This window comes from Trachurus japonicus, unplaced genomic scaffold, assembly GCF_045865225.1.
Source record: "Trachurus japonicus isolate A0001 unplaced genomic scaffold, Traja_1.0 AP029774.1".
Lineage (NCBI taxonomy): Eukaryota > Metazoa > Chordata > Actinopteri > Carangiformes > Carangidae > Trachurus > Trachurus japonicus.
The window spans coordinates 15,717-30,145 of record NW_028219907.1 but is presented as its reverse complement, the minus strand read 5'-3'; the positions used below and the strand labels follow the sequence as shown (position 1 = coordinate 30,145).

The window sequence follows — 14,429 nt, the reverse complement described above, 5'->3', positions numbered from 1 at the left end:
ACGTTGACCGGCTGCAGGGGAGAGATCAGCTGTCCTGTACAAGTCAGGCCCAGCAGTGGCATCGGCCGAGAGGCAAGCTGATCACAAGCCAACCTATCACGTCTGTCATCGTAGCAAAAGCAAAGGCTAAGAGGAAGAAGAAGCCGGTCATCTGCTCCTATAAACCAAACAGGTAATCATAGGTTGATTTCATGTACAGTACACAGTGGTGGGCAAAGTACTTATTCTGCAGTTAAACAGTACTGTATGTGTGCTTTATTTTCATTCATTCATATTCTCTTCATGAACTCAGACAAACAGCATGTTTTCATCTATGTGATTCTGCACTGTACAATATCCAAGTATGGCTGTAACATTGTGAGGTAACTATGAAGCTCATGTTTTGCAATACATTACCTAAAACCAGTAGTCGAGTTGAGGGGGGATGGGGGGGGATGGCATCCCCCCTGAAATAAAAACGATCAAAATCATCCCCCCTGTAAAAATGCCATCCCCCCTCTCCATCCCCTTTTTACATTAAATGTTGGACATAACTATAATTATATTCAGGCTGTCGCCTGGCCTGGGCATTCCCCCCGAACATTTCTTACATAGCCCAGGTCCAGGATGTTTTCTCAGACGGAGTTAAACAGAAGCGCACATTAACTGAGAAGGTAGTTTTGTAATTTCCCGGTCACAGTGAATGCAACACAGGCACGACGCCACGACCAATCAGAGAGAAGTGTTGTAGAAGCGAGAATCCTCCTCCGTGTTTTATTGGTTAACAGCCAGGTAACCAAGGTGACAATCTGAACTCTAGCGATAGATAGCGTTCCGAGCGGCTCCGAATCACGGAAAAGGGGAGAAGTTTCTGCAGTTGTGGTGACTCGCGCCAGCAGGGGCAGACCGCCGGTGGGTCAGTGGACCGGCCCGGTCCGGTCCGGCGTGGTGCTGCAAGTGACCCACTGATGTTAGTGTGTTTACATTTTGTGTTTACATCAACGTCTATGAGCGCGAGGAGTGACTATTCTCGGTCAGAGTTTTGTTTTTGCTCTCCAGCCACAGCTCCACTAGACCAGTTCTGAGTTCACTTTCATACACTTAGCCATTCTTGTCATTACAATGAAAGGAACCTTAGTCAGTAGGCCTACTAAATGGGCTTTTTTAAATGTTTTGTCTGAAGCAATGTTGTCTTTTCCCTTTATTTCCTCCTCAGAGTACACCAGAATGCCTTATTTATGTGTTAAAAATCACAATTTTTTTCTGGGGGAGTGCCCCCAGACCCCCCTACAGTGCTTTAGATAGATGTCAAATCAATTAAAGCCCAGCTGAGTTGGTACTAGTGGAGAAGCTCCATAATAATAATAAAATATATATATTTATATATAATTTATAATTTTATAATAATACATTATATAATATAGTTTACATGCATTACACTACCCCCCCCCCCCCCCTTTTTTTTTTTAATAAGGTGAAAAAAATTGACCATCCCCCCTGAATTTTTTTTACAACTCGACTACTGCCTAAAACAACCTTGCTGCCTTTTTTAGGAAAGAGTCAGGTGTGAGAGCAGAGGTATATGATGTCATAAAAAACATGACCGGGGCCCCAATAAGTTACCTGGTCAATCAGACAGCTGCTAGGGTGACAGTACAGGGAAAGGAACTTCCAATCGGATGTGGTTTGAGTTACCAGGTAAATAATACACTAACAGTCTGCACACTGCACAGTATCTGGATAAAAGATGGTTCAAATATTCATATTCATATCAACATAAGTAGACTATGACAGCTAACAGTTGATCAATTTATTTTTATTTATATAAAACATTTCTTATAATGATGTATGGGGGACCCCCAGAGGTCAAAACACTTACAGCTAATCACAGTAGATTATACAACTATTCCATTCACACAAAAACATCTTTACACATATATACACACATACAATAAAATTATTTTTGACATTTTAAATACCTTGCTCAACACAGGCCTATAATATATGAGGCTGGAAATTGGAGAGCATGCTCACAACATACCAAATTTGATTTATGTTGCCCAACCTAATGTTGGGTATTCTCCCCGATACAATTTTGAATTTCTTTATTTTGGCAATAGCTCTCTCCACGTGAACTCTGTGAGCAGCTTTTTTGTTTTGTGTACATCAGCGGTGGACATCTGTTTGTTTGACTGAGCAAAAGGAGGGATATTTACTCTCAGTCCGATTTCTTCCAAGTCTTTCTCAATGAGAAATCCTTTGTCAACCATAACACCGTCACCTTTGTTCAGGTAGTTATGAGACATGAGCGTTTTCAGCAACTCTAGGAATTTGCTTTTCTGAACAATTTCCTTGTCAGACAATGATCCAGTAAAAAGAGTAGATGTAAACATGATAGCGCCACGTGGATCACATGCAATCAGTGATTTCAGAGTGTTTGTTGACTTGTAATTTGAGAAACTTTGACTTTGCAGTACTAATGAACTTGGCCTCTCAATCTTTACTTCTGTGCAGTCAAGTATTGCTAGAGTTGTTCCAAAGTTGATCTTATATTTATCTGGCATTTGGGAGATGATGGTGTCTCTATGTGGCCATACAGGTAATTCACCAAGTATGTCAAACATGTAATCGACCCATGAGTTGAAAAGAGTGCCTGCGCTTCGTTCTGGTATTTGAAATCTGTAAGCCAGATCCTTTAAGTCAAAATTTTGGCGCAACTTCATGAGAACCAGCAAAAGTTGGTGACGTAGTGGCATTTTATTTATTTCTCTATCAACCCTCTTGTATGTTAATGGGACAAAGGTTTGTGGAACTGTGTAAGTATTTGGCACAGAAAACACAGAGCACAAGTCGTTAAACTCATTGTAACTGAAGCCAGTGCAGTACCGGAAATAGTTTGAAATATTGCTGTGGTGCAGGAGTTCTGGTGTCAGTGTTGTTGTTAGAGTCTGATTTTTTTTTAAATCTTCAATTTCAGCAAGCTTCTGAGCTAGCATAGTCCTTAACGTCAGCAGCTCTTGCGCCCCTTCCCCTGACGGCAGCTCCAGTGGCGGATGCTGGTGGTTCAGATGATCTGGCACTTCCTCTGGCTGCTGTTGCACGGGTGGTTGCTCATCCTCTAGCGGCACTGCAAATATAAATGTATGGTTTAAAATTAATGAAGGAAAACATAAAGATGTTCTGGTACAAGCCAAATGTCACAAACCAACCAACATATCAGTAAAATTATTCAAACTGAAGTGTACACTTGATAGAGCACATAATATTTGAAAAAAGTAAAACAAAGAAAACTCTATAGCCATGGAACATAAATGCTTTTAAAATTTGGAAGAGAAAATTGTGTTAGAAAAAAAAGGGAAAATTAATGATTTACTATGAATTGACTAAATAGCATACCTTAAGACCGCAGTACACCAGTGCCAATAACCACAACAGAGCACTCCCTCTCATATGTTATTATTAGTTATATTGTAATTTTTGCTGTTTCTGTATTTGCCATAACTTCAATTTCCTTTTCCTGTAGCTTCCAGTGTTAAACAAGCCGTCATCATCCCTGCCTGTATCCTGTTCCTGTGCCGACAACATCCCCAGGCCCCTCACCCCCGACATCTCTCTACCAACACCTACTGAACAAGTCAATCAGAGCTTCAATCTTGAAGAAGCAAGGAAAATTCAAGTGGCGACAAAGGCACAGGCTGCCTGTGAGAAATGGCACAAAGATCGTGAGGGAAGGCTGACAGCCTCTAACTTTGGAAAAATATTGAAAAGAAAAAAAGTTACAGAGGAATTCATCCAGTCGATGTACTACCCCAAACCCTTCACCTCAAAGGCAACGAGCTATGGCACTGCCAGTGAGCCAAAGGCAAAGGAGCTCTACCAAGAGAAATATCCATCTAGACATGTACACGATGCTGGCCTAATGCTACAGCCAGAGCTGCTGTTTCTTGGTGCAACCCCGGATGCTATTATATGTGATGATGGGGAAACTGGACTGCTCGAAATTAAGTGCCCCTTTGGATCAAGAGACATGACCATAGAAGAAGCTGCCTCAACTATCAAAGACTTCTATGTCATCAACAATGGACAAGACATCAAAGTATCAAAAAGCCACAACTGCTACTATCAAATCCAAGGGCAGCTGCTTTTAAGTGGACTTAATTTCTGTGATTTTGTCCTTTGCACAAGAGCAGATCTGTACATTGAGAGAGTTCACAAAGATGTCCTGTTCATCAATTCAATGATTGCAAAGCTTCATGAATTTCATGTAAATAACTTTTGTCCCAAGAAATAGATCTCACCTCCTCTCCTGTTTTTTCTGTCCTTCTTGGTCCTGGGAGCTGATTCACATCTGTAAATGAAAGAAAAATAACATCATTAGGGCTGCAAGAAACAATTATTTTCATATCAATGTGTTTTGATTATTTTATGGATTAATTGATATTAAGTGGATTCATAAATGTCATAAAATGTTTCTACAGGTTTCTCAAAACCCAATGTTTTCTGCTATTAAAGCTGCTGGGATTTTTTCAACAGTATGCAAATCCTTTTTCTGATTTTTGCCTTCAGCTTGATATTATGTCATCAATGATCAAGTATGACTTGAACCTGCATGTGTTCATGTATGTGTGCACCCAACACGAGTTTGAGGTACCTCTTTTTTGGAGATGGACGACACCTCTGTCCTACAGTAGATCCAGTCCTTGTAGCTTGGTGAGGATGGGGAAACTCAGTGCTGGGCCCTCCATTGACAAAATGCTTAAACAAAAAATATAGCATTTTATTAGGACTTATTACTCACATTAAATCAGCATAAATCAATGACCTTTTGAGCATCCTGACCTCTTGTCTATTGACACTGTATGTAAATAGTTAGAATATTTAGTTATTGAAGAGGTGAAAAGGTTACATATTTTGCAAATATATATATACAGTATATCACAAAATTCCCCAGTTGTTTTGGTAGAAAGTTGTCATGATCAAATGAAATATGTACAGGTCTAAGTTGCAAACGTTTCCAGGACAAGTACCTTTCCGTTAATTTGGTAACGTTACTACAGTAACTGTTATTTACATGAATCATTCAGCACAACATTGCTAACATTTGTTATCTCGGTTACAGATACGTTGATGAAGCTAAGCTCCAAAAGTTAACGTGTTAGTACAACTAGAGCCCTTTGGACAACAGCTAACAATGATGTACGATTGCCAAAGTACAAAAACTAGCACATAACTCCCAAATGAACTCCCAGCAAACACGTTGACATGATGTAAGTTACAACGCAGCTAGAAGCTAACGTTAGCTAACGTTAGCCTAACGTTAGAAAGGGTTAGGCTAACGTTAGAGATGTAAAGATAACTTTAACATCTCTAACATCTAAACATCTCTAGCAGAGTGACAATATGTTACGTTGTTGACTTACCTTAGAACAGGGGTGTCAAAGTCATTATAGTTCAGGGGCCGCATTCGGCCTAATTTGATCTCAAGAGGGCCGGAACAGTAAAATGATCGCATTTGCATATTAACCTATAAATAACAAGAACTCCACATTTTTCCCTTTGTACTTTGTGCAAAGTACATTATTAAGATGTGTACAGTTTATGAGCTATCCTTTTTACAAAAAAATATGAACATTCTGAAATTTAGGGCTGGGCAATATGAACCAAAAGTAATATTGTAATATTTTTTTTAACTGAATGGCAATATAGGATATACATAGGCCTATAGCCTATTTATACTATTTCCATGATGTAATTATGAGTTTCCACCAATTAGCAGCCAGTAGCGGCTTAATAGGAGAAGGAGCTCAACTTTGTAACTTGCTGTTAAGTGCTTTTTAATTCATTTAAATTCACCAAAAAATAGTCACAGGTCACACAAAAGTCCTCTTCTTGCTTGGTGTGGCTAATTTCTGCACTTTCCTTACTTTTTTTTTTTAAGCATCATTGAAAAATCTCAAATTCATCAAAGTCTCAACTTTTCCCTCAGCTCCACTGTAGTGTAGGGGTTAGGGTGGATGCTTGCCAACCCTAAGGTCACTGGTTCGAATCCAAGGGAAGAACTCTTGTTATGTTATGTTGAATTCTGCTCTCCTCCCCCGCCTTCAATTGGTTACAGGTGTTTGTTATCTCCTTGATTACTCATACCAGTTTGCAGCACATCATCACATTACAATGAATGACAACAGTTTTGAAAGCAGTGTGCTCTCTGTAGCCGAGTGGCAGAGTAAAGGTTTAGTGATCATATGGTCATGGGTTCGATTCCTGCCTCAGTCTTTTCACTTCATTGCTTGACTTTTGATTCCAATTATTCAGCTGTCATTGGACAGTCTTTGATTCCTCATAGTATAAAGCTCATTGTAACTCAGGTTCTCTGTGGCCATATGGTTAGTGCTCAGCCTGAAATTCACAGACATTTTCATTCTAAGTCATTCAAGCTTGACTCTCAAGCTTTCTTGATGTTGACAGTGTGCAGATCATTAACAGACAACAGTCTCTGCAACTGTGTGTGCACTGTGGCCTAGAGGCATAGTGGAAGTCTAATGACCATGAGGATGTGGGTTCGATTCTGACCTTGGTCAAACATTTGTATGGTGATCACAGCTTGCACTATTCGCTAATTCTGCAACAGCGTTCAGTTGCTATCAGCAGTCACACCATTTCCATTCTTGGAAATGCTTTTTCTAGTTTCACATCATTGCTTGACTTTTGATTCCAATTATTCAGCTGTCATTGGACAGTCTTTGATTCCTCATAGTATAAAGCTCATTGTAACTCAGGTTCTCTGTGGCCATATGGTTAGTGTGTTAGGTTACCACTCACGAAGTTGTGGTTTCAATTCCTTCCATGGACATGTTTCTTGTATGCCATTCCGCATGTCTTTGTCAATTTATTCTGCTAATTCAGCATGGTTCAGCATTGGGTTTCAGCATTCACACGCATGTTCCGTTAGGAAATGCTGTTTCTATTGTTCTTCTGTTCGGCCATTTTCTTCCGCCTTTTTACGGTCTTTAACTAGTCCTTCATACTTTGTGCGATTTCAACAATTCATATATCAAAACGTGCAGCTTTTTTTGAACTTTATCGGCATTACTTTTCTCTTTTTAACTATTTATACTTTTTCAAATATTTAACTTTTTCTGATTTTTTTCAGCTTTATAATGTGTGTGTGTTGCGTCTAACGAGCAGAGCTAGAGTGGTGCTAGAGTGGAGAGAGGCAAAAAAACATTCTAGAGTTTTTCTGGCTAAACTGTCAGCACGGCCACAAATTAAACTCTAGACAAATTATTTTCTCCAGTTTTGTAGCCACACTTGTCTTCTGGCTAAAATTCTGGTCAAAAATGCAAAGAGACTTAGATAATAATTTAAAATATTTTTTAAATGCAGCCAGGGAGCTCTCTGCTCTACGGAGCCCGTGATATATCATGGAATAAAAAAAAGATAACTTGTGGCCACGAAATAGCAAGTCGTTCCCACGAAATAGTAAGTCGTTCCCACGAAATAGTAAGTCGTTCCCACGAAATAGTAAGTCGTTCCCACAAAATAGTAATTCGTTCCCACGAAATAGTAATTTGTGGCCACGAAATATTAAGTCGTTCCCACGAAATACCTAATTCGTGGGAACGAATTACTATTTCGTTCCCACGAAATAGATATAACGTGAGCACGAAATACTAATGTACTCATGGACACATATGCGCCTGGTCCCGACCAGGTTATGTTCAGAGTTTAGTCATAAAATATATATAAGCGCCGCTGTTTCATTATTTTAACCTATTTACAGCTGCGTCACCTTTATTTTGAAAGTCCAGCTGAGCGTCAGGAGCTTATTATATATTAGGCAATAGCCTATATATTTCATTTTATATACAGTCAGTCACCGCTGAAAGAAGTTGTGCGCTCGCAGCAGGACAGACAATCAGATGGATAATTGGTAAAGTTAATAGTTTCACTTAATGTGGCCATTAATAAATTAATTCTAATGTTTTGCCTTATATGTCAGTGTTACCCAAACGCAAATCTTGAATAGGTCTCCGCTGTTTTCACATTTAAAAAGGTCTTTGTTATCTTTGTACAGAGACAATATGAGATTTGCTTGTAGTGCAGCACCTAAAAAAACCCACTGTAGACTATTCAGCCTCGCTTCCAATAAAACACACACTCGCGTTATTGCGATCAGTGAACAATATAAAACACGATTTAAAATGACAGAAATGACGATGCGGTGTGCGTCTTCATCAGAGGTAAGCCGAACATAGGGTGACACAGCTGGTTAGTCACTACCTGGTGTTCATTCATTACATTGGCAATGATGTTCTTACACTCACCAAATGGGCGATACTTGATCAAAGGGCAACTTAGGTCCGCCCACCAAGAATAGGCTTCCTTCGCATTACAGGCCACGGTGATCCCCTTATTGCGCGAATAGTCTATAGTCTACAGGACTCCCCCTGTGTGTGTGTGTGTGTGTGTGTGTGTGTGTGTGTGTGTGTGTGTGTGTGTGTGTGTGTGTGTAGGTGAGTGAGGAGGAGCAGAGGAAGAAGTGAGAGCTGTCAGATAAGTTTGTGTTATGTTGTAGTTACGTCGGGTCTGACGCTACAATATCAATAACAACATGTGCTTAACATAGACGTTGGACGCGAAATAGCCGCGGAGCGGAACCAGTTTCCTTTCGGTCCCGTTAACCGACTGTGCCAGATGCGCCAGAGCGCGCACCTCTGTGCCAGGCTCGCGCTCTGCGGCGATTTGTGTTTATTCGTCTTAACAGAGATGCTGAACAGAGGGATTAACACTAGAACCGCCAAGACGGTCTCACAGACCGTTTGTCTTTTTCTTATGTAAATTACTCTGTTTACATTAAACCTACAGGTCTTCCAGTCCGTGACTTTTCCTAAATATATGTGTTTAATGGTTTCTGAAGCTTACAACTTATCACACAGCAATTATTACAATGTTTCCATTTTGCAGTTAGAGAGAGAGAGAGAGAGAGAGAGAGAGAGAGAGAGAGAGAGAGACAGAGAGCGCACAAACGACACCGGGTGTATACGGGCAATAACTGAAACAGGCCGGTTAGAAAAGAAAAAGGAAAATCAGAGAATACAGGATATGTCCAGGAGACTCATCGGGACGTGAGGGAGGGGGGATCGGTTGGTGGCTCAGGTAGTGATGAGGAAATTGCTGCATCTGTCAGCTGTCAGCTGACGTGTGCTCCGTGCAGATGTAACGGAGGTGCGCGGACTGTCTGTGTACAAACTTTATTTTGTGGGCTCAGGACATACTAGATCATGATTAGTCTGTGTTAGATATAAAGCGCCATATGTATAGCCTACTCACTCTCGTTCATAATGATTATTGAATTATAACGTAATAATAGCCTAATTCTCTCGGCTGCTGTCCAGTCCGGTAATAACGGGTTTCTGTGGGCGTGGAGCCCAAACTCCGTAGTATCCAGGTAGAACAACTGTAAAACACTGGAGTTGATAACAAACTGACCTAGAAAAAATAAACATCCAGTGAACAGCGACATCGACTCTTGACATGAGAGCAGCACATGTGTCCAGATGCGTCATTTTCAGCTGTAGGCAGAAGTGTGTGCTGTAGGTGCAACAAGCGGTGCTGTAACATCACTCAGTCTAACCCCCCAACCACATCCAATCAAGACCCCAACACAACATAATATGAAGAAGGACTAACACTACTAAAAATTAAATCTTATTTTTTCCACTTACAGAACTGTTTGCGACTGGAAACAATGTAATTACACGTGACGAGACCGCTGTGGCGTTTTAAGGGGGATTAGAATGTTGGCGGTTCTAGTGTTAATACACACATTGACACAGGCTACGCACACACGAGCTACCCACAGACACACAGCTGAGGGGCCGAGGCGGCACGGAGAAATGCACATCTGGTGGCGTGCCCCCTCAGTGGGTGCTCAACCTGGTCAGTGGGTGGCTGCTCGTGCACCGGAGCGCCCACGGAATTGGCGCATATATGTCCATGAGTACATTAGTATTTCGTGCTCACGTTATATCTATTTCGTGGGAACGAAATAGTAATTCGTTCCCACGAATTAGGTATTTCGTGGGAACGACTTAATATTTTGTGGCCACAAATTACTATTTCGTGGGAACAAATTACTATTTTGTGGGAACGACTTGCTATTTCGTGGGAACGACTTACTATTTCGTGGGAACGACTTGCTATTTCGTGGGAACGACAAATTATCTTTTTTTTATTCCATGATATATCACGGGCTCCGTACTGCTCTCATTCAGCCCAATGCATTGTTTTCACAGCAGCAGGAGAAGGAGCTCAACTTTGTAACTTGCTGTTAAGTGCTTTTAAAATCATTTTAATTCACCAAAAAATAGTCACAGGTCACAAAAAAGTCCTCTTCTTTCTTGGTGTGGCTAATTTCTGCACTTTCCTTACCTTTTTTTTTAAGCAGGAGCCAGTGATCCTCTTATTAAAGGTTTTCTTTGCTCCTCAGCTGGAGACCTGAAGGTTACTGGTTCAAATCTTGCCTCAATAACAATTATAGTGAATTATTTTCCCAGTCGTCCACTGTTGACTTCTGATAACTTGCTTCATGTTGAAACTGCTGCTCTCAGCCTGAAATTCACAGAAATTTTCATTCTAAGTCATTCAAGCTTGACTCTCAAGCTTTCTTGGTGTTGACACAGTGTGTTTCCAACAGGTGCAGCTTTGGGCTCGTTAACTTCAGAGTGAGACAGAGTGCAGCTCATCAACAGACAACAGTCTTTGCAACAGTGTGTACACTGTGGCCTAGAGGCAAAGTCAAAGTCTTCTGACCATGAGAATGTGGGTTCGATTCCTACCTTGGTCAACCATTTGTATGGTTATCACTGCTTGCACTATTTTCACAAAAGAGTCCTCTACTTACTTGTTGTGGCTAATTTCTGCACTTTCCTTACTTTTTTTTTTAAGCAGAAGCCAGTGATCCTCTTATCAAAGGTTTTCTTTGCCCCTCACATACTGTCTCTGTCTGTAGCCTAGTGGTTAGCTTGCTGGTCTGAAGACCTGAAGGTTGCTGGTTCAAATCTTGCCTCAACAACAATTATAGTGAATTATTTCCCAGTCGTCCTCTGTTGACTTCTGATAACTTGCTTCATGTTGAAACTGCTGCTCTCAGCCTGAAATTCACAGAAATTTTCATTCTAAGTCATTCAAGCTTGACTCTCAAGCTTTCTTGATGTTGACAGTGTTTCCAACAGGTGCAGCTTTGGGCTCGTTAACTTCAGAGTGAGACAGAGTGCAGATCATTAACAGACAACAGTCTCTGCAACTGTGTGTGCACTGTGGCCTAGAGGCAGAGTGGAAGTCTACTGACCATGAGGTTGTGGGTTCGATTCTGACCTTGGTCAAACATTTGTATGGTGATCACTGCTTGCACTATTTGCTAATTCTGCAACAGCGTTCAGCTGCTTTCAGCAGTCACACCATTTCCATTCTTGGAAATGCTTTTTCTAGTTAGTGTGACTGCTGAAGCAGTCACACTATTGTTCTTCTGTTTGGCCATTTTCTTCCGCCTTTTTACGGTCTTCTTCTAGTCCTTCATACTTTGTGCTATTTCAACAATTCATATATCAAAACGTGCAGCTTTTTTTGAACTTTATCGGCATTACTTTTCTCTTTTTAACTATTTATACTTTTTCAAATATTTAACTTTTTCACAAAAAATCTCACATTCATCAAAGTCTCAACCTCTCTTCTTCACAACTCCACTGTAGTGTAGGGGTTAGGGTAACTGCCTGCCAACCCTAAGGTCACTGGTTCGAATCCAAGGGAAGAATTCTTGTTATGTTATGTTCAATTCTGCTCTCCTCCCCCGCCTTCAATTGGTTACAGGTGTTTGTTATCTCCTTGATTACTCATACCAGTTTGCAGCACATCATCACATTACAATGAATGACAACAGTTTTGAAAGCAGTGTGCTCTCTGTAGCCGAGTGGCAGAGTAAAGGTTTAGTGAACATATGGTCATGGGTTCGATTCCTGCCTCAGTCTTTTCACTTCATTGCTTGACTTTTGATTCCAATTATTCAGCTGTCATTGGACAGTCTTTGATTCCTCATAGTATAAAGCTCATTGTAACTCAGGTTATCTGTGGCCATATGGTTAGTGTGTTAGGTGTTGTGCTATTTCAACAATTCATATATCAAAACGTGCAGCTTTTTTTGAACTTTATCGGCATTACTTTTCTCTTTTTAACTATTTATACTTTTTCAAATATTTAACTTTTTCTGCAAATTAAACTCTAGACAAATTATTTTCTCCAGTTTTGTAGCCACACTTGTCTTCTGGCTAAAATTCTGGTCAAAAATGCAAAGAGACTTAGATAATAATTTTAAATATTTTTTAAATGCAGCCAGGGAGCTCTCTGCTCTCATTCAGCCCAATGCTGAGAATTCTCCACAACTCTGTCTGAAACATGCTTATGTCTGTGCTCTCTGTGGCGAAGTGGCAGAGTAAAGGTTTATTGATCATGAGGTCATGCGTTCGATTCCTTACTTTTTTTTTTAAGCAGAAGCCAGTGATCCTCTTATCAAAGGTTTTCTTTACCCCTCACATACTGTCTCTGTCTGTAGCCTAGTGGTTAGCTTGCTGGTCTGGAGACCTGAAGGTTGCTGGTTCAAATCTTGCCTCAACAACAATTATAGTGAATTATTTTCCCAGTTGTCCTCTGTTGACTTCTGATAACTTGCTTCATGTTGAAACTGCTGCTCTCAGCCTGAAATTCACAGAAATTTTCATTCTAAGTCATTCAAGCTTGACTCTCAAGCTTTCTTGATGTCAGAGTGAGACAGTGTGCAGATCATTAACAGACAACAGTCTCTGCAACTGTGTGTGCACCGAGTGGAAGTCTAATGACCATGAGGTTGTGGGTTCGATTCTGACCTTGGTCAAACATTTGTATGGTGATCACTGCTTGCACTATTTGCTAATTCTGCAACAGCGTTCAGTTGCTATCAGCAGTCACACCATTTCCATTCTTGGAAATGCTTTTTCTAGTTCTTACTACTTTCCGCCGTTCTGTGGACTGCTTCTAGTCCTACATACTTTGTGCTATTTCAACAATTAAAATATCAAATTGTGCAGCTTTTTCTGGACAAGAGCGGCATTACTTTTCTCATTTCAACTAATTATACTTTTTCAAATATTTAACTTTTTCATAGCTTGTACCGTTTTTGAGATAAATCCTTTAAAAGCACATGAGGATTTCTGACAAATTTCACACTTTTCAATGAGTGTGTATGGGGTTGGGTCAGAGTGGGTGACGTCATCGTAGAGTGCAGCAGATCCAAAAAAGCGTGGAACTTTTCTTCTGAAACTGCCAGCAAAGCTACAAATGACACTCTACACTCATGATTTTGGAAACAGTTTGTAGCCACACTTGTCTTCTGTCTCACAATGCCGTCAAAAATGCACAGAGACTCAGAGAATAATTTAAAATATTTTTTAAATGCAACCTGGGTGCTCTGTCTCTGCCATTCAGCCCAATGCAATTTTTTTCACAGCAGAGTAGCAGGAGCTCAACTTTTTAATTCGCTGGAATGGGCATTATACTTTGTTTGATTTCATCAAAAAATAGCCACAAGTCACAAAAAAGTCCTCTACTTACTTGTTGTGGGTCATTTCTACTCTTTTCTTTTTTTTTAAAGCATCATTGAAAAATCTCACATTCATCAAAGTCTCAACCTCTCTTCTTCACAACTCCACTGTAGTGTAGTGGGTAAGGTGGCCGCTCGCCAACCCCAAGGTCACTGGATTGAATCCAAGGGAGGCACTCTTGTTATGTTATGCTCCCCTCCCCCACCCTCAATTGGTTACAGGTGTTCGTTAAGAGACTCATTAATTGCTTGTGCCACAGTTTGCAGCATTACAATCAATGACAACATGCTTATGTGTGTGCTCTCTGTGGCGAAGCGACAGAGAGCAGGGATTTCTTTTACCCTTCTCTCATTGAATGTAACTATGGTGAAGTGGTTAGATCACTGGGCTGACGTACTGAAGATTGCAGGTTCAAATCCAGCCCCGACCACTTTGTTAGTGAATCATTCCCCCAGTCTTCCTCTGTTGATTTCTGATAACTTGCTCCTTGTTTAAACTGTGTAAACTACAGCTGCATTGGACAGTGTTTGATTTATCACGGTATAAAATTCTGCATGTTTTATCTCCCTCTGTGGTTGAGAGGTTAGTTTGCTGGTTTGCCAATCATGAGGTCCAGGGTTGTGGACATGTTTCTTGTTTATACTACTGCTCTAAGATTTAAATGCACTGGAGCAGCAGAGAAAAGCAAAGCTCTTGAATGATTTGTATCCATCATTTCTTGTCCTGCGCTGCCCACTATTGGACGTCACTGGCAGAATTAACCTCCCCTCCCCCGCCTTCAATTGGTTACAGGTGTTTGTTATCTCCTTGATTACTCGT

At 40.6% G+C, this 14,429-nt stretch overlaps 1 long non-coding RNA gene across 1 annotated transcript; it reads right to left on the bottom strand.

The window, feature by feature from the left end:
• Positions 1–2,263: 2,263 nt before the first annotated feature.
• Positions 2,264–4,724, bottom strand: LOC146960966 (uncharacterized). Its single transcript, XR_015035326.1, has 3 exons — positions 4,631–4,724; positions 4,278–4,327; positions 2,264–3,106 (listed from the first exon to the last, which is right to left on the bottom strand). It is a non-coding gene; the product is annotated as an uncharacterized LOC146960966 (long non-coding RNA).
• Positions 4,725–14,429: the final 9,705 nt, after the last annotated feature.